General features: G+C 34.6%; 1 long non-coding RNA gene across 1 annotated transcript in view; it reads right to left on the bottom strand.

The window, feature by feature from the left end:
• Positions 1-1831: 1831 nt before the first annotated feature.
• The window catches only part of LOC133815916 (uncharacterized), a 40208-nt gene continuing 21665 nt past the window's right edge, over positions 1832-20374 (bottom strand). The window contains exons 3-4 of the long non-coding RNA XR_009884904.1: positions 2030-2101; positions 1832-1897 (exon numbers count right to left, since the gene is read on the bottom strand). This is a non-coding gene — a long non-coding RNA (uncharacterized LOC133815916). The remainder of the gene's footprint in view (positions 1898-2029; positions 2102-20374) is intronic.

Genomic DNA, 20374 nt, shown 5'->3' on the forward strand with positions numbered 1-20374 from the left:
CTTACTTTCATCGACATTTCACGCTGCAATAATGTTTCTCCAAATTGGGATGAAATCCTGAAAACAGTATCATCAAAGTTCTCGAAGTTTCCCCCCAAACATTTATCCTCTCCATTACCAACACATGTCTTCCTTTTGCATTCTATATTAGTTGAGCTATCATCTAACCCCTGAATATCTCCTACACACTTATTCAACTCGCTGTTACTTAAATCGTCCATTTTGCTTTCAACCCCACTACATTTAACGACACCATCTTTCTCTCTATCAAAATCATTTGCTTTGTCTTTACCTAAAGGATTTACAAAAGCAACATCTTCCTTCCTCCCAATTAATTTTTCAACCATTTTACGCTCAAATATTTTCGCCTCACTATGTCTATGTTTCCCATGTTCAGTTATTGCACGTAATTCATCTTTAATTACTTTCAAATCATCTTTCAACCCAGCATAATCATTATGCAGCCTCTGTATTGATTCCATTATAGAATTCAGCAATAAAACTTCCATCCTAAATCACCAGATCAACAGTAAGATAAAATGGGGAAATATATGAACAACCATACAATAATCATTTTACTACAAATTTCATTCCTTCTAGAAAAAAGAAACATGACATAAACACAAATATTTTTCCTCTAGCTAATAGTACAGAATAAATCAGCCTTCTGCAACATTAACAAAAAATATTAACAAAAAAACTTATCTCAATAAAATTAACAAAACTCAATACTATTGCAACTTTCAATACTACTGAAGTTATATATAGCTAGCCTAAGCCAACTCACACCATTTTGGAAAGAAAAAACTCTCATAATCATTCTTTTAATCATGAAGGGGGTATGAGTTTATTTATGTACAAAACATATATATATATATATCATGTTAATCCCAGACGAAAAGCACACCTCTAAAGTGGTCCAAGTGCAGCTCTAAACAATGTATACACATGATTTTATCTTTCTCACTAATACCCATATTGAAAAGTTATATATATATATATGTATGTAGGATGTGTTATGGGTTAAATGGGTTTATGGTGTTTATCTAAAGGGTGTTTCAATATGGGAGTATGTTTAAAGCAGGCAGGATACTAGCTGGTATTGGAGGAGAATCATTAAGTTGAGCCATCTATGGTCTGGTTCTGTGTTGAATGTTGCGGTTAGGAATGGAAAAATCCATCTGGGCACCCTGTATTCGATTGTGTTTCCTGGTGAGCTAGTGCAGTATGTGCACCCAGTATGTGTATCATTTTTCGTGTTACAACTCACATAGCAATTTCTATAATACTTTATACACATGGTGTAAATTAATCTTATCTTACTCATTAATACCCATATATTCAGATAGCATATATTAATACCCATATATACATCTTATCTTTCTCTATATTAATACCCATATATAGATGATATTATCTGATATCATACAGAGATGGGCAGGTTCATAAGCTAAATTAATGGCAAGAAAATGATAACTTACCCGTCGATGAGAGCTTCAGAACAACCACAGACGAAGATGGAGAGAAGCCGGTAGAGAAGATAAACCGAGATGGATTACAAACAGAGAACTCTGTTTCGGAGTTTCGGAAGAGAGAGAGAGAATAGTTCTCAATGTGTGTGAATGGGTTGTGTCAATGGATTCGGAATTGTGAGGGAATGGGAGAGAGTTAGAACAAGGATAGATCACAGCCGTTAATTTGATCAAATGGTGAAAAAAAAACGTCTCCACCGGTGCAGACGTTTTTATCGTCTCCACATAAAAAATTGCCTATATATATGTGTGGGATAGTATATATAATTATATATAACCTGAAGGATTGAAAAAACATTGCACACTTGGCTGGCCATTTTTTCGGTAAGTCCACTTGAAAGACAGTAATATATTTGAGTTATTTCCTGACATCATCCAAAAAAAAAAAATAGTCAATTTTATGATTCATTTCATATACGACAATAATATTTTGAAATTATTTATGAAAATAGTTTATTTTCGAAATTAAAGCCATATATGAGTCAACTCACACGTACCTTCAGAAGTATAAATACAGTACCATTAGAATTCCACACCATTGGACCCAGGTTTGGATTATTAGCTTTCATCTAAAACAGTAAATTGACAGCTCTTATTACCACTACTTTTTTTTTTCATTCAATAACCAAACTTAAGCAAATAACTTAATATTGTCACATAAATTAAATGTATTTTATTTTATTTGAGACCGAAGTAAATTTGTTGGAGTAAGCGCTAATCATTTGTCTTATTTAGAGTTTCAATTAATTCCGTAAAAGATATAAATGATAATAAACAACAATACATGAAGTACTATCCATCATGTATTTAATTAAGAACGCAATAACACTAAAAGGGGTTAAGTCACTAATGGGTATAGTCTATATATTTTATGATAATACAAAAGTTTTTTTTTAAAAGTAAAATGTAAAAATAAAAATCTCGTTACAATTTAGGCTAGAGTTCTAATCAATCCCAAGTGTAAGAAAAAAAAATCTCGTGCCATTAATTTTTATTATAATACTTCCAAATGTATTTTAGAGTCATAATTTGGTAATCTTTATGTCTGAGAAAAATAATTAAAGAGTAAAACAGATTTGGTAAAAGCAAGTTCTTGGTAAACGTGCTTATCATTGTTATTATTATTATTATAATAAACAAAAGGGAAACACTTTTATATAGACAATAATTATGATATAAGTTTTCTCTCCTCTCTTTTAATATTTTCTGAGATTAATCTTGTTGCCAAAACTTTTTCTCAGCAACCAAACAACAAAACAAGAAGCAAATAGATTATTGTGGCGAAACTAGCAAACTTCTTTTTAGTAGAGAGACAAAATAAAGAGTAAAACAGATTTGGTAAAAGCAAAACAAAAATTAGATCGGGGAAATTATTGAAAAATAATGATCTTTGTAAGGATCTAAAGACAAATAACTACAAATTTAAATCTAAAAGTCGAAATAAAAATTTGTTTGCGGGTGTGTATACATTTATAAAATGGGCTTTTTGGCAAAATGACCTATTTTTTAAAGTCATTTTGCACTCTAGTCTAGTTTTAATAATTCTTTGTAAAATGACCTCTCATAATTTAGACAGGTGGTCGAAAAATTTAGACAGGCGGTCGAAAATTTTGACAGCTGGTCGAAAAATTTAGACAACTGGTCGAAAAATTTTGACAACTGGTCGAATTTTAGACAGAGGCTATTTTGCAAAAAATTATCAAACGTAGGCCAGAGTGCAAAATCACTTAAAAGAAGAAGCTATTTTCACCAATTTCTCTTATAAAATTTATACCTTGCGCAGCAAAAGGAGGACATTTGGTCGAGTAAAATCATCCTTGAGTAAGATAATGACTTCCTCCACAGATAAATTTGTGAGAAGTGGTTTGGGTTTGGAGTGGTGATTACTACTAGAACCAGCTCTTGTAGTACTCATATTCCCACTTGACTTATTTTCCATTGAAGACAATCTTTTACTGCTCTCCATCTTGATAAGATCAAAAACAAAGAAAAGACAATTACGAAGAAGAAGAAGAAGAAGAAGAAGAGGAGAGAAATGACACTTTTGAGAGAACTAGCCTTAGTTATTTTTGTGTCATAATGACTAGGTATATATAGGTAAATCATGAATCCTAATTCAACTTTTTAATTTAATATTTACTGATTTTTTTATTCTGACTTTTATTTTATTTTTTTTGTCAAAAAAGAAAAAAAATACTTTTATTATTCTATTTATATATAATGTATTAGAAATATTGTCATTTTGAAGATACTAAGAAGTTAATTATTATTATTTAATAATAATATTTTTTTATCACTTCATGATTATTCTTCTTCTCTAGATTATACAATATTAATATGATATTTAAAAATATCTAATTTTTTTTATAATTTTTTAAAAGTTTCTTGTTATATATTTATTTATTTTTTGAATGAAAATACTCCTAAATAATCTATAACAATAACCCTATAAGTAATAAAATGATAACAAAGAACAAATTCAGACTAGAAAATTCAAAAGTACTTGAAATTCTTGTCTTTTGGTGAGAGAACATGTAGTTTTTCTAAAAGTTTATCAGGTTTGATTGTAAATGAGTAGAGAAATTTAGTAGCAAAATTATAATAGGTGGTTCTATTGATACTTTTTATTTTCCTTTCTCTAACTCTTTTTTTATCGTCAAAAACACCATATCTTAAAAACAACAAAAACTAAAGCAGAGATATAATAACAAATTTGAAATTGTAACCAAGCATCATATGAATTTGAATACATAATAGTATAATGACTATATTTTGTAGAACACTCTCTCTTTCAAATATTTATAATACTACTTGCATAGAATTAAATTATATATTTAATATTTATAAGCATAAACAAAAAAATGGGAGTCTTGGAAGTTTTTATAATAAAAATAAAGTACAGGGGTGAGAAAGATTTATTTCAAACTTCTGTACTAATGAGATATATGGTTTTTTTTTTAATTTTAATGTTTAAATGAGGAGTTTATATCGAAATAGTGCGAAAAAAAATAATAGAATGAGATTCTTTATCCGTCTCAGTGTTTTAGTGGTTTATTTTAAAATATGAATACTTGACCTTTATGAGTTGGTTATTTATATATTTTTTTTATATCCTACCTTATCAATAGAAAACACATATTATATAATAGAATTTGGCTTGGAGCGAAGTAAATATATTACTTAATCAATAGGGAATGTAAATATGATGAGGTGGAGGCGCCGATTATTCATTTATTACTATCATTCTCACTATTATTCTTATTTATCATATCTAAGCCATTCGTCACTTACTTTTTAAGGAGACAATTTTAAATAACTCTCATTGACTAATAGGTTTTCCATATTGGTATCGAGTTTCTCATTTAAAATTGTCTGTGTATATTAGAAATAATTGTAGCCAAAATTATTAATAATGAATATTATATGAATAAAAAAAATCCAAATTTAAGCTAAATTCATTAAAATATTTAAATTTAAAGTTTTTTTAGGAGAAGAAAGTGTTATGATTGGTTAAATACATGTTGAAATTAGTAGGCATGAAGATGTGCAAAAACTATAACGGTTTCACTAAAGTCAACATGTGCGAGTTGATTTTTGGTATATGCATCTATACATTATTTTTTGGGTCCAAAGTGTTTCTTTGGAGTGTATAAGGAGTACCCAAAAAGTTTGGAGATATTTGGAGATGTTTTGAGGGAAGTTTGGGGCGCCAAGTAAGGTCTACTAGCATTGTGTCGCCTCTGGGAGGTGACGCATCGCCTGGGTGGTCCGTACAGGACCGTACAGTGACGTGTTTTTGGCTCCAAAATTCAAATTAAAATGCTCTTATCTCATTGGTTGTGTCTAATGAGGTTTCCCATATTATTTAAAGGGGTCATTGGTGAATTGATCACTCACATCTCTCTCTCTAAAAGCCCTCTCTCTCTCTAGCTTTTAAGATTACTAGTATTCTCAAAGATCTCCATCAAGAAAGCTTGACTTGCATAAAGATCCAAGACTTGTAAATCTCAATCTCATTCCAATGTAGGAATAGAGAATTTTGGACAAAAAATCTCAATTTGTGTCAAGCCTTATAACATCCATTGATTTACATAGGGAAATATGGATATTTATGCATAATGTAGGTGCATATATGAAAAAAATATCATTATTTAACATCATTCCAAAATAATGCTGCTATTTGTTTGGTTTCCAAAAATACCCTTATCATTTTTTTAGCCTCCATCTCTCTTCTCTCTCTCTCTCTCTCTCTGTACTCCCTCTCTCTCTCGCGGGTCATCTTTATTCTTTGGAGTTATGGCAGCCACCACTAAACCATCATCACCAACAAATTTCTTTGAAAAAAAACGTCTACAACTTTGGCATCCTCCTCCATTTTTTTATTCTCTCTTTCTTCTTCTCTCTTAAAGTGTCAATGGAGACTAAAATAAAATGTCCCATGATAGTTTTTGATGATATAAACTTAAACCTACTAAAAGTTCAATTAAGACACTAATTTATGCATTTCAAATAGATATGCGTATGATTTTTTTTTTCACAATATTTTAGATCTGAAACGTAAAAAATTGTAGAAAACTCGATATACCTCGATGTTCCTCAATGCCCAGCTCGATGGGCCCTTAAAAATCATGATTTTCATGAAGAAAAAAAAACCACTTGCCTCGATAGGCCTCAATGCAAATCAATGCAATTTATAGAAAGTGCAAAACTTTTCACTCGGGTGTCCGTTTGATGTAATTTTTTTTGAATTTGGGTATTTTCTTGAGATCTACACGTCTAGGATGTGTATAAATACATTTGGAAAGTTGAAAGTTTAAAAACATACCCAACTTTGAAAATATAAGGGTATTTTTTTGAACTTTGGTGTGTTTTCAAGCTTTCAAATTTCCAAATGTGTGTGTACACTTCTTAGATGTGTAGATCTCAAGAAAATATCCGAATTTAAAAAAATAATCACCTCAAACGAACACCCGAGTGAAATATTATGCACTTTCTATGAATTGCATCGAGTTGCATTGAGGTGTGTCGAGGCCTATCGAGGTGGCATCGAGGTGTGTTGAGGCATATGGTTTTTTTTCATGAAAATCATGATTTTTAAGATATACCTCGATAAACCTCAATGTACCTCGATGCCTAATTCGATGGGCCCTTAAAAATCATGATTTTCATGAAAAAAACCACTTGCCTCGATAGGTCTCGACATGTCTCGATGCAAATCAATGCAATTAATAGAAAGTGCATAAATTTTCACTCGGGTGTTCGTTTGAGGTGATTTTTTTTAATTTGGGTATTTTCTTGATATCTACACGTTTGAAAAGTTAACAAACACACATTTGGGAAGTTGAAAGCTTGAAAACACACCAAAGTTCAAAACAATACCCTTATATTTTCAAAGTTGTGTATGTTTTCAAACTTTCAACTTCCCAAATGTGTGTGTACACATCCCAGACGTGTAGATCTCAAGAAAATACTCAAATTAAAAAAAAAACATCTCAAACGGACACCCGAGTGAAAAAGTTATGCATTTTCTATTAATTGCATTAATTAGCATCGAGGCATGTCGAGGCATGTCAAGGCCTATCGAGGCAAGTGGTTTTTTTCCATGAAAATCATGACTTTTAAGGGCCCATCGAGCTAGCCATCAAGGTACATCGAGGTCTATCGAGGTATATCGATTTTTCTGCAAATTTTTACATTTCAGATCTAAGAAATTATGAAAAAAATTGCAAAAAAAAAAAAAACCAAAATATCATGCACAGATCTATTCGAAATGCATAAATTAGTATCTTAATTAAAATTTTAGTAGGTTTAAGTTTTATATCATCAAAAACTATCATGGGACATTTTATTTTAGTCTCCATGGACACTTTAAGAGAGAAGAAGGAAGAGAGAATAAAAAAATAGAGGAGGATGCCAAAGTTGTAGACGTTTTTTCAATGAATTTGGTGGTGATGATGGTTTAGTGGTAGCTGCCATAATTCCAAAGAATAAAGGTGACCCAAGAGAGAGAGGGAGTAGAGAGATGGAGGCTAAAAAATGATAAGGGTATTTTTGGAAACCAAACAAATAGTAGCATTATTTTGGAATGATGTTAAAAAAAGATATTTTTTTATATATGTACCTATATTATGCATAAATGCCCAAATTTCCCGTTACATAAAATCATAGACTTGTGATTTTATGTAACTTAGGTTTCACAACTCAAATGTCCACTCTATAACTTGATCTTATTTGTCTTATTTCCCTTGTATTACTCCTCCATTGGAGAGTAAAATATTTTTGGTTTATTCTTTTGAATTATAATATTCAAAATTTTGTGTATAGCTAATATCCCCAATAGAAAGTTACACAAACAAACATATCAAAGGAGTAGGCAAATCATTTGCTAAAGGAGAAGTTGTTATTGGGGAACTTCCTTGTTTCAAGTAGCAGATGCTTGAAGATTCATAGCATTCTTTGCAATACAATGAGCAACCTAGTTGATCTAGGTTTAAGCTTAAAATAAAAGAAGCCATTCCAGTTGCCTTCCTTTATATGATCTTTTCAATGACGATGTCCAAGTTACCGTGAGGTGTTATTTTCCTATTCTACAATATCAATGACAACACTATAGTATGATATAATGAATATGTTAGTCAAAGATGAGTGCATAGCGAACTTAAATCCCTCTCTAATTGCATTGAGTTCAACCACCAATAGGTTGCAAATATCTATTGTGGAAGACCCTTCTTGAAACCACTACTTTTCCAAGCTGCCACCAAATGCTGCTACAAATGCCATTTTTTTAATTCATAATCGCATCCACACTGACGATTGTCCTACCAACTGGAGGAGGTTCCTATCTTGGAGGGGAAGGGTTGCACTTGCAACCTAATTTGCATTTTGAAACTCCATTAGAAACACTGCTGCCAAGTCCATATGCAAATTAGCAAGTGGAGGTTGTTTTCCCAATGATTCATAGTTCCTGATTTGCCACGCTTGTCAAGCTAGAATAGTAAAGAACTCAAATCTATCTTTTGGAATTCTTCTAGCTATATCTGAAAGGAAAGAGATAAAATCCTTCATATTAGTGATTTTTGTCACAGATTTAAAACCACCGACTTTCCAAATTTGTCTTATCTTTGGGCATTTACATGTTGCATGATGCCAATTCTCTTCCACTCCAGTGTTGCTGCAGATGTTACATATTTTGGATTTTTTTCATAAAAAATAATACAGTTAACGGGAAGCCATGTAAGATATAACTTTCATAACAAGTGTTTGATTTTATTTGAAACTCTCAATCTCCACAAGATATTTCCACCACCAAAATCTCTCGCTTATATTAGAGTTCTCTGGGCATTCTCTCATTCTTTCAAAGCATGTTCATACCCACTTCGAATAGAATACTCTTCATTACTACTGAAATACCATATGAATTTATCATGGTCGTCCAAAGAGCACACTGGGATGCTTTGGATTAATCTTGATTCCTTCTGATTAAACACTATTTATGAAATTACAATCCCATTAACATTGGGTGTTCTCAAATCCATTACTCTTATATCATCAACCAGAAACGATTATCATATATTGCAAAATTTATTGGCCTAAACAACCACTTACCCTCCAAAATTTTGACATCTTCACTTCAACCAATCCTCCACCAATATCCATTCATAATAATTTTTCTTCCCCAAAGAAGACTCCCCCAATTATAAGAAGGATTGGTTCTAAATTTAGCACTCAAAATGTCATTGTTTTGGAAATAGCTCACCTTGAGAACCTTAGAAACCAACAAATGAAAATTCTCCACACTTGTTTACTAAGCATGGCTTGATTAAATAGCTCCAACTCCTTAAACCCAAGCCCCTTTTCTCTCCTTTGATTGGAAAACCGTGAACCATTTGCACCAATGTATCATATTCTTCTTTTTTGTTAAACCCCACAAAAACTTGTTATGATTGGTTAAATATATAGTGAAATTGTTTAGGCACGAATATGTGCAAAAACCATAATGGTTTCACTAAAGTCAACATCTGAGAGTTCACTTTTGGTGTATGCATTTATAAATCATCCTTTTGCGTCCAAAGTGTTCTTTGGAGTATATAAGACTACCCAAAAAGTTTGGGAGCATTTGGGGATGTTTTGAGACAAGTTTTGGGGCGCCAAGTCAGAGGGATCGTTGGTCCTTGGAAACACAACACAGGAAACGCATTGTCTGCATGGTGGTGATGCATTGCCTGGGTGCAAGCGACGCGTCACTTGGGCAGTTCAAATGAGACCATACAGTGACGTGTTTTTGGCTCCAAAATTAAAATTAAAATGCTCTAATCTCATTGATTGAGTCTGATGAGAAATCCTATATTATTTAAAGGGGTCATTTAAGTTAATTGGTGAATTAATCACTCACCTTTATCTATCTCTCTCTCTCTAGCTCTAAAAATTGCTAGTTTTCTCCAAGATCTTCATCAAGAAAGCTTGACTTGCATGGAGATTCAAGACTTGTGAATCTCAATCTCATTCCATTGTAGCAGCTTTAAGCAATCTCAATGAGGAGGCTAGGAATAGAGATTTTTGGACAACAAATCTTCATTTGTGTCAAGCCTTTGTTAAATTTTGTGATTCACATAAAATCATAGACTTGTGATTTTATGTATCAAGGTTCTTCAATACCAAAAGTCAATTCTACCATTTTTTTAAATTTCTGTTACGATCTTTGTATTATGCTTCCATTAGAGTATATATTATCATTGTTTGATTCTTTCAGTTGTAATTTACAAAGTTTGGTTTATAGCCTCAATCCCAAAAATAAAAATCTCTAACCCAAACTTAAGTTTTGTATCAAAGATTGTCCATCTCTAAGGTTTTTCTACTAACCAAGATTATGGAAGAAATCTCTGCAATCCCACCCCTCATGTTCATGTCTTAAGATCTAGTGAGACTAGATCGATTCGATGGCTCAAACTTTGTGCGTTGGCAAGACAAGATCAAGTTTCTTCTCACAACATTGAAGGTTCACTACATCCTTGACTAATATTTGAAGACTTGGGAAGCTCCAAAGGATGATTATACTCAAGAAGTGATCAAGGAAAGGAAGAAAAGAGGAAAATATGTGCTTATAAGTAGAGGTGACATACTCAATGCCCTCTCAGGTTGTCTCTATGATCTCTATACCAATACAACTTCGACAATAGAGATTTGGGAAGCTCTTGAGAAGAAGTACAAATTCGAATAAAAAGGTACCAAGAAATTCCTCATAACTCAATACATGAAATTTAAATTCATTGATGGAAAACCCTTACTCCCCCAAGTACATGAGCTACAAGTTATTGTGAATAAGTTATCTACTCTTAGCATAACATTACCGGAGTCCTTCATTATGGGTGGGATCATAGTCAAGTTGCCTCCATCTTGGAGGGGCTATAGAAAAATAAAGATTCTCCATAGGAATGAGGAAATCCTAAAACACTTAAGGATTGAAGATGGTCTCGCTCTAGCAACAAGTGCATGGAAGAGTCCAATGGTGGAACATCCAAGGCTAAAAACATAGAGAAACCCTCTCAATTCAAAGGGAAGGTGTAACGACCCAAATTTACTAATAGGGCTTAAGGGCCTTGATTATTCTGCCAGGAGGGCATAATTGGAATATATGTGATTTAATGATTTAAAGCATGTTATATGACTATTTGAATACTTGAGATGCATGACTATGTGTATTAGAATGCATGTAGGCCCTGATTAGGTTACAAGGGCATAATCGTAATTTTGGCCCGTTGCGGGCATAACTGTATATAAATGCGATAACTGTTGAGACCACAATATTATGTGGGTATATCTGTGATCTGTGACTCGAGACGATCCTAGTGAGCAGATTAGCGAAAAAGTGACGGCGGGGATTTATACCCGGCTCGGGGCGGGCCTGGGGGTATAAATGGGAATTTAGAGAATATATTGAGGTTAATTTTGATAATGAGGAATATAATTGGTGATTAATTAGGTATCAGGAAGTAAGCAGAAAATGTTAGAGACACTTGAGGAATTAGCGGGAATTGGGTAAAATGACTAAAATGCCCCTAAGTGGTTAAAGGATTTATAATTAAAGGGGAGGGCATTATGGTCATTTGGCTTTTAGAGATAGGTATTACTGAGGCTTTATGCTCAGTGGAGTTTGTAGAATATAATAGAAGTCTGAAAAGAAAGAAAAGAAGGAAAGAAAAGAAAGAGAAGGAAGGGAAAGAAGGCAGGGTCGGTTAGGCTTTCTCCACCATTTTTCTTGAGGGTTCTTGGAGGAAAGCTCAGAGAGGAGCTAGATCAAGTTGAGCCATAAGGTTTCTGAGTTAGACTTGGAAAGTTGGCAAGGGATTAGCAAGAACACATCAATATTTGAGGTAAGACTTTGAAGTTTCTTCAGTTCTGGTTTTGATTTCTAACTAAGGTATCTAAGCTGAGTTGATGGGGAATTCTAGGGAAGTTGGAGCTAAGGATTGAGGAAGAGCAAGCTAAGGAGGTCTAGAGGCAACTTAAGGTCGAATTTCCATCAAAGGTATAAAATTATGAGCTTTAAACTTTGAAGGTTTGATTGTCTTTGCTGAGTTTCTGAAGTCTATGAGCAACTATGGTGAATTTTGAGATTAGGGATGCATGTGATTGAGTTTTGAGTATTTGGAATGATTGGGATGAGTGGAGTGTGTTAATAAGCTTGTTTTTAAGTTTGGTGAAGGTTTGGAGAAGTTTTGGTTAAGTTTGGCTCGGGGAAATCACAGGAAGGGAAAATGTGGTGTTGGCAGTCTGTGATTAGCGCTACATCGCTAGCCTTTGGGCGCTGTAGCACTAGGCCAAGCTTGCTGAGGGAATTTTGGTTCTGTTTTTAGCGCTGCAGCGCCCTCCAATGAGCGCTGTAGCGCTACCCTATGTTCAAAAAGGGATTTTAGGGTTATTTTCAAGGGTTTTTGACCAGGGGTTCAGGGTTCGATTCCACCACCTTGTTTGGTGGAATTAGGACTTCCCGGGGGCTCGGGATTGGTCCCGAGGCTAGGTTTTGCACTTGAGGTTTGGAGATGACTTTGACCTATGGTTGTGATTAGGTGAGCGCTAGGGCTCGAGAGGGATCGTGCTCAAGGAGTCAAGTGATCAAAGCTAGCGAATCTAAAGGTAAGAAAACTGCACCCGGTTATATGTTTGTGATGGGACTAAGAGCTCCCAATATTTGTATAATGTCAATGATGGTATTACGCCATGGGACATGTGATAGCGGCCTAAGGGTGCCGTATTCAATATTTGCGCACAAGGCGCGGCTTGGCCACTAGTAGCCGAGGACAGCTTATTATTCATTGAGCTTGGTTTAAGCGGACCGGAGTCAGTAGATAACGGAGGGTGTGGCCTGAGGGCACTAATCCTAGTTATCATTTGTGAATTTATGTATGATATGAGTTGATATGTTTGGTAAGTTGAATACTTGGTTTTTCTCAATGTTTAAATGGTTAAGAACATGTTTATGGAATATGTGTTATTGAATTATCTGTTGATTGCTTATGCTCTGTTGTTGTGTTTTCTTGCTGGGCCTTGGCTCACGGGTGCTACGTGGTGCAGGTAAAGGCAAAGGAAAGTTTGACCAGTCCTGAGATGGAGAGCTGCGGGGCTGAATGTACATAGCCATCTATTCGATCGCCATGACCGAGGTGTGGATCGAGACAGAGATTGCCTAATTGTCTGTTTTGCCTTAATATGGCTAATACTGTATTTAATTCTTGAATCTTTTGTAAATGGTTTTAATCTTAATAATTTTGGGATCCCGTGTAAACAGGAAATGTTTCTTGATAAGAAATGTGACTTTTGAGACCAAAACGTTTTAACCCTAGTTCCATTATAGCTTCAGAAACACGTTTTTAATTAAATGACTTGTTTAGCAAGTCTAGCACTTTTATAAACACACAGTGTAACAGTCTTGGCTATCCAGAGCGTTACAGAAGGCCCACAAGAAACCACAATAAGAAAAGGATACTTACCTAGCCCCTAAGAAGAATGAAGGGCAATTTAAGGGTGTCAGAGGCCCTTGTTTTGTTTGTGGAAAGAGTGGCCACATGGCTAGGGAATGCAAGTTTTGAAAGTCCCACAACCATGGATCCAAGGTCAACACAACTGAAGATGAGTTGGTTGCTACCTTGAGTGAGGTGAATGACATCCAAGGCAAAGTTCAAGGATGGTGGTATGACACTTGTGCCACCATTCATGTAACTTAAGATAGAGAGGTCTTCAAAACCTTTGAAGAGTCAAAGGATGGCCATATGATCTAAATAAGAAATGAGCATAGATCCAAGGTGTTGGGCAAGGGGAATGTTGATCTCTATTTCACATCTGGAAAGAAGGTTCTTTTGACTAATGTGTTGTATGTTCCAAATATGAGTATGAATCTTGTGAGTGGGCACTTGTTGAGCAAACTGGTATCAAAGTGGTGTTTGAATTTGGCAAGCTAATTTTATCCAAGGGAAATTACTTTGTGGGGAAATGGTATGTTTGTGATCGAATGATCAAATTGTGTACCAAAGACTCGTGTTTTGATAATAATGCATGCACATCTTCCTCTTATATGCTTGACTTTGATTATGTTATTTTGTGGCATAATAGACTTGCTCATATAAATTATAGTACAATTAAAATAGTCATCAAATGTGGTTTAACTGTATGCAATGATGTTAAACATGATAAATGTGAATTATGTATAAAATCTAAGATGGTAAAGAAACTTTATCCAAGTTTTGAAAGAGAAACTAACTTGTTAGATTTGATACATAGTGATTTATGTGAATTGAATGGAATAATTACTAGGGGTGGACATAGGTACTTTATTACCTTTATTTATGATTAATCTAGATTCACATATGTATACTTACTCAAGAATAAGGATGGGCCATTTAGCATGTTTAAAATCTATAAAGCCGAAGTTGAAAATCAATTGGAAAATAAAATTAATGCGATTAGAAGTGATAGGGTGGTGAATAATTTTTCAATGAATTCAATGTGTTTTGTGAGATGCATGATATAATACAATATTGTACAACTTCTTATACACCCCAAAAAAATGGTATAGTGGAAAGAAAGAATAGAATATATGTTGAAATGATAACCGCTAGGCTATTACATTCAAATTTGAGTTTTGCGTTATAGGGAGAAGCCGCTTGTTGTCCGCTTGTCATATTCTAAACCAGATTACTCTAAAGAAGAATCAAATTTCACCATATGAGATATATAAATGAAAGAGGCCCAACCTAATGTGTCTCAAAGTGCGGGGGTGCCTTGCTTATTGCAAGGTATCTCAAAGTGTGGGGGTGTCTTGCTTATTCCAATGGCCATTAAAAGTGTATTTGTAGGCTATGACTCAAATAGTAAGGCCTATAAGATATTAGATTTGAAGTCTAATGTGATAATTGAATCAAGAGAAGTTGAGTTCTTTGTGAATTTGTTGTATAGTGACAATAAGCCTCAACAATGATCTCATTAGAAGGAACTCAAGAGGAGTTACCTTCAAGGGTTGTAGAGCAATCGATATTGCCTAGAAGAAGCCAAAAGCTTAAAGAGAGTGGATCACAAAATAAAACCTCTCAAGTTGAGACTCTTTACCTAGCAGAGGGAAATCATAAGGGAGACACTTGAAAGTATCCAATGGTACTTCAAGTGGAGGATGATCCTAAAACTTTCCAAGAAGTTATATCATCAATGGACTCTAACTTTTGAAAAGAGGCAATAAATGATGAGATGAATTCAATTATTTTTAACCACACATGGGAGATTGTTGATCTACCGCAAGGATCAAAGCCAATAGGTTGCAAGTGGGTATTTCGTAAGAAATACAACACTAATGAGACCATTCAAGCCTATAAGGCAAGGTAACTGGCCAAAGGGTTTAGACAAAAGGAAGGCATATATTATTTTGATACCTATACACCAGTAGCAAGAACAACACCTATAAGAATGTTGTTTGCCTTATCATCAATATACAATCTATATGTTCATCAAATGGATGTCAAAACAACATTCCTAAATGGCAACCTCGATGAAGAGGTGTACATGTAACAACCGGAAGTGTTTGTTCTAAAGGGAAATGAACATAATGTGTGCAATCTTATTAAATCATTGTATGGTTTAAAACAAGCACCAAAACAATAACATGAAAATTTTGATGAAGCCATGATTTCGGATGGGTTTCGACACAATACTGCGGACAAGTGCTTAAATTCTAAGACTTGTGATGATTATGTCATCTTAGTGTGTCTATATGTTGATGATATGTTGGTATTAAGTAATGACATGAAAGACATAATAGAAACGAAGAGGTAACCATCTTCTAACTTTCAAGATGAAGCACCTTGGAGAGGTTGATACCATACTAGGTATCAAAGTTAGAAGAAATGTGGATGTTTATGCCTAAGGTCAAGCTCATTATGTTGAGAAAATGCTTGACAAGTTTGTCTATCTTAATATCAAAGAGGCAAACACACCCTTTGATTCAAGTCTAAAGCTTGAAAAGAATGAAGGGAGTGTGGTTGCTCAACTAGAGTACGCAAGTGCAATTGGGGATTTGATGTATGCTGCTCATTGTACTAGAGCAGACATTGCATTTGCGGTTAGTAAACTAAGTATGTTTACTAGCAACCAAAGTATCTTACATTGGAAGGTCGTGGAAAGAGTATTTGGATACCTTAAAAGGACCAAAGAGTTATGCCTCCAATATTCTAAGTTTCCTAAGATACTTGAGGGATATTCCGACTCAAGTTGGATATCCGATGTAGGAGATAATCTCTCCACAGCCAGTTGGGTGTTTACCCTTGGTGGGGTTGTGGTTTCTTGGGGATCTAAGAATCAAACATGTATATACCACTCAACCATGGAGTTCGAGTTTGTAGCTCTAGCGGATACCAGCAAAGGAGTCGAGTGGCTAAGAGATCTTATGTTGGAGAAACCAAAAATCACAGTTGATGTATCAACGATTTCGATACATTGTGATAAAAAATCCACTTTGATTATAGCTTACAAATAGAGATATAATGGGAAGTCTAGACATATAAGTCTAAGACATGACTATGTGAGGGAATTGATTGATAAGAGTATCATATCAATTTCATATGTGGAATATTGTAAGAACTTAACGGATCCATTTACCAAATCTCTTGGGAGAGATTTGGTGAGTTCCATAAATAGAGGGAAGAGACTAAAAATCCTTGACAAAAAGATTCCCCAATGATGGAAATCCAACTCAAAACTTGTATACATCAAGTGTAGAGTTAAATGGGTAAGAACAAGTCATTGATAAGGGAATAGTTTCAACATTAACAACTTAAAGGTTCCATCAAGGAAGAGTTAATGTTTGTTGCTACCGAGCATGAGGGTTAAGCCATAATATTTTAATGAAATTTAGTTGAAGAACAACAAACATCTCCAAAGGTAGCAAAGATGATGTAAGAATTTGACCTATGTGAACCTAGAGGTGGTGCCTCCTCTCAAGAGAGTAGGAGTTTTCTCTCTGGATGGTTCATGAATGGATTAGCACAAGGCCATTAAAAGTGCTAAGTGTGAAAAGTTGAAAATACATGAACATTACTGGTTTTTATCACTAGGAATGTTAGGTTTTTAAGAATACCTTAGCATTTCGGTAGAAGCTTTGTAATGTTTTCACTAAGATAAAGTTCAAACCCAAAAGATACTTTATTTTATGCACTAATATCGTTTTACTAGAGAATTGATGTATTTAACCAAGTGGAGGAATGTTATGATTGGCTAAATACATGGTCAAATTGGTTAGGCACGAAGAGGTGCAAAAACCATAACGATTTCATAAAATTCAACATGTGAGAGTTGACTTTTTGTATAGGCATTAATAAATCATCTTTTTGGGTCCAAAGTATTTCTTTGGAGTATATAAGAGTACCCAAAAAGTTTGTGAGCATTTGGGGATGTTTTGAGACAAGTTTTGGAGCGCCAAGTCAGTGGCATCTATGATGCGTCTCCTTTGGGAGGCGACACATTGCTAGACTTTGAAAGAGTGGACCAGGCGATGTGTCACTTGGGTTTTCCGTACGTACAAAGACATATTTTTTGCTCCAAAATTCAAATTAAAATACTCTAATCTCATTGGTTGAGTCTAATGAGGTTCCTATGTACTATATAAATAGTTCATTTGATTGATGTCTTGATCACTCACATCTCTCTCTCTCTCTCTCTCTATCTTTCAAGATTTCTAGTTTTCTCCAAGAAATTCATCAAGAAAGTTTGAATTGTATGAAGAATCAAGGCTTGTGAATCCCAATCTCATTCCATTGTTTTAACTTCAAGCAATTCTAAGGAGAATGCTAGGAATAGAGATTTAGACAACAAATATTCATTTGGGTCAAACCTTGTAACATTTGCGGTTAACATAAAATCATATACTTATGATTTTATGTTAAAAGATTCTTCTTCAAGAAATGTCAACTCTACACTCATTTATTTGTGTTTATGTACTTTGTGATTATCTTCCATTAGAGTTAGATTACTTGTGATTATTGCTTTGAGTTGTAATGCAAAACCAAAGTTATTGGCCTTATCCCCCAACAGTAGCTTCAAACAATCTCAAGGAGGAGGCTAGGAATAGAGATTTTTGGACAAAAAATCTTCATTTGTGTCAACCTTTGTTACATTTATTCACATGAAATCATAGACTTGTGATTTTATATATCAAGGTTCTTCAATACCAAATGTCAATTCTACCACTTGTTTTATTTGTTATGATCTTTGGATTATTCTTCCATTAGAGTATAGATTATCATTGTTTGATTATTTGAGTTGTAATTTACAAAACTTGGTTTATAGAATCCCAACAAAACCTGACATCAAGTCCATGATTGTTATTAATGAAGGTCTTAGGGAATTTGAAACTCATTATATAATTGGGGATTGCTTGGATGACATCCTTTATAAGAATTTCTTTCAATACTGAAGAAAATAAAGATCTTTTATTGCAATATTTCTGTAACGCCCTAAACTCCAGGGACCGTTACGGTGTGCATTTTAAACAATGCTAAACTCGCTAATCGAGTCATTTGGCCATAATTGTGTAACTAAGTATGATTAGCGGTTTAGGGTTAAATTTTTTTGGTTAAGATATAACATTTCACTAAAACGTTTACCATATATATTGGGATCCCAAAAATATAATTTAAAGGTTAATTACAACAAAATATTTACAACTAGCCGACCTAAGCGGAAAAATAGGGTTTAACCCTAGTTTCTCTTTAAACCCTTGGTCGTGGCGGTTGAGCAGCTGCATGTGTACACATCGTCACCTAAGCTCTTCAACTCAAGGATAGTCCAGCTTTCTTTTGCCTTTACCTGCACCACATAGCACCCGTGAGCCGAAGCTCAGCAAGAAAACTTAATATGCTCGTGAACAAGTAATAACATGTTACTAAGTGATAACAGGCATGCCTAGCAGTAATAACCCTACTCATGCATGTAAGCAAGTACAAATAAATGTTTGTGGAGTCCTGCGCTTTGAGGTAGATGACTAATAAGTCTCTTTGAAGTAAATGACTAATAAGTCTCTCTGAATAGTTGACTAATAAGTCACTCTCTAAATAGATGACTGATAAGTCTATCTCGATTAGATGACTGATAAGTCTATCTCGGTCAAATGACTGATAAGTCCATCTCAATCAGATGACTGATAAGTCCATCTCGATCAGATGACTGATAAGTCTATCTCGGTCAGATGAATGATAAGTCTATCTCGGTCAGATGACTTATATGACTGATAAGTTTATCTCGGTCAGATGACTTATATGATTGATAATTCTTTCTCGCTCAGATGATTGATAAGTCTATCTCGGTCAGATGACTAATAAGTCCATCTCGATCAGATAACTGATAAGTCCATCTCGATTAGATGACTGATAAGTCTATCTCGGTCAGATGACTGATAAGTCTATCTCTGAGGTCCCATACCCTCCTAGCCATGTGACGTGTAGGTCACCTTAGCCTTTCCGGCTCTAGCTCTAAATAACTAGCCTTTAGACTAGACAAGCGCTTTTAGTTTTCATCGAACTTAAGGTCGGTCAAGAATTTCGTGCTTCTGATCATAATGCTTATGTCGATTAGATATAATCTTTTTGTCTTGTGTTAAACACGCTAATACCGTTCTTGACTCATAAGTCAATACCATACGAACAGTGCTCAGTATTGACGAACTTGACTAGTAAGTCACAACTTCATAGTCAATATCGACACCATTGCCGATTCCTGACTAATAAGTCAGCACCATTCACAGATAGCAAATTTCTAATCATTTGATATGCATCCCAAATATACAAATAGAGCATTCAACATGCTACATCAAAAACCATGCATGTCACATATGGGGTTCAATTTTCTTACCTTTGGTCCAAGCACAGGTTACCAATAAATGAGCCATAAGCACGATCCTGATTCCAAGCCCCTAGAGATAACCTAGTCACAACCATAAACGGTGTTTCAATGATTTCAAGTTCCAAAACCCAAATCCCGGACCTATCCCACGCTCTCGTGACCTCCAATTCCACCAACACAAGGTGGTGGAATCATCCCCCGAGCCCTCGGGTCAAAACCAAAGAAAATTACCAAAAAACCACATTCTAAAGGCTATGTAGCACTACAACGCTACCTTTGGGCGCTACAGCGCTACAAATAGTCCAAAAATCCCCCAAAATCAGAGCATCTAGCGCTGTAGCGATACTACCCTAGCACTACAACACCCAACCCAGAATTCTGGGTTCCCAGCTTTGTGTTCTTCGAGCTTCGAAGTTCCAAATCCGACCCCAACCTATCCAAATCTCAAAACTAAAGTTCCCAAACAT

Source organism: Humulus lupulus, chromosome 2 (genome assembly GCF_963169125.1).
Source record: "Humulus lupulus chromosome 2, drHumLupu1.1, whole genome shotgun sequence".
Lineage (NCBI taxonomy): Eukaryota > Viridiplantae > Streptophyta > Magnoliopsida > Rosales > Cannabaceae > Humulus > Humulus lupulus.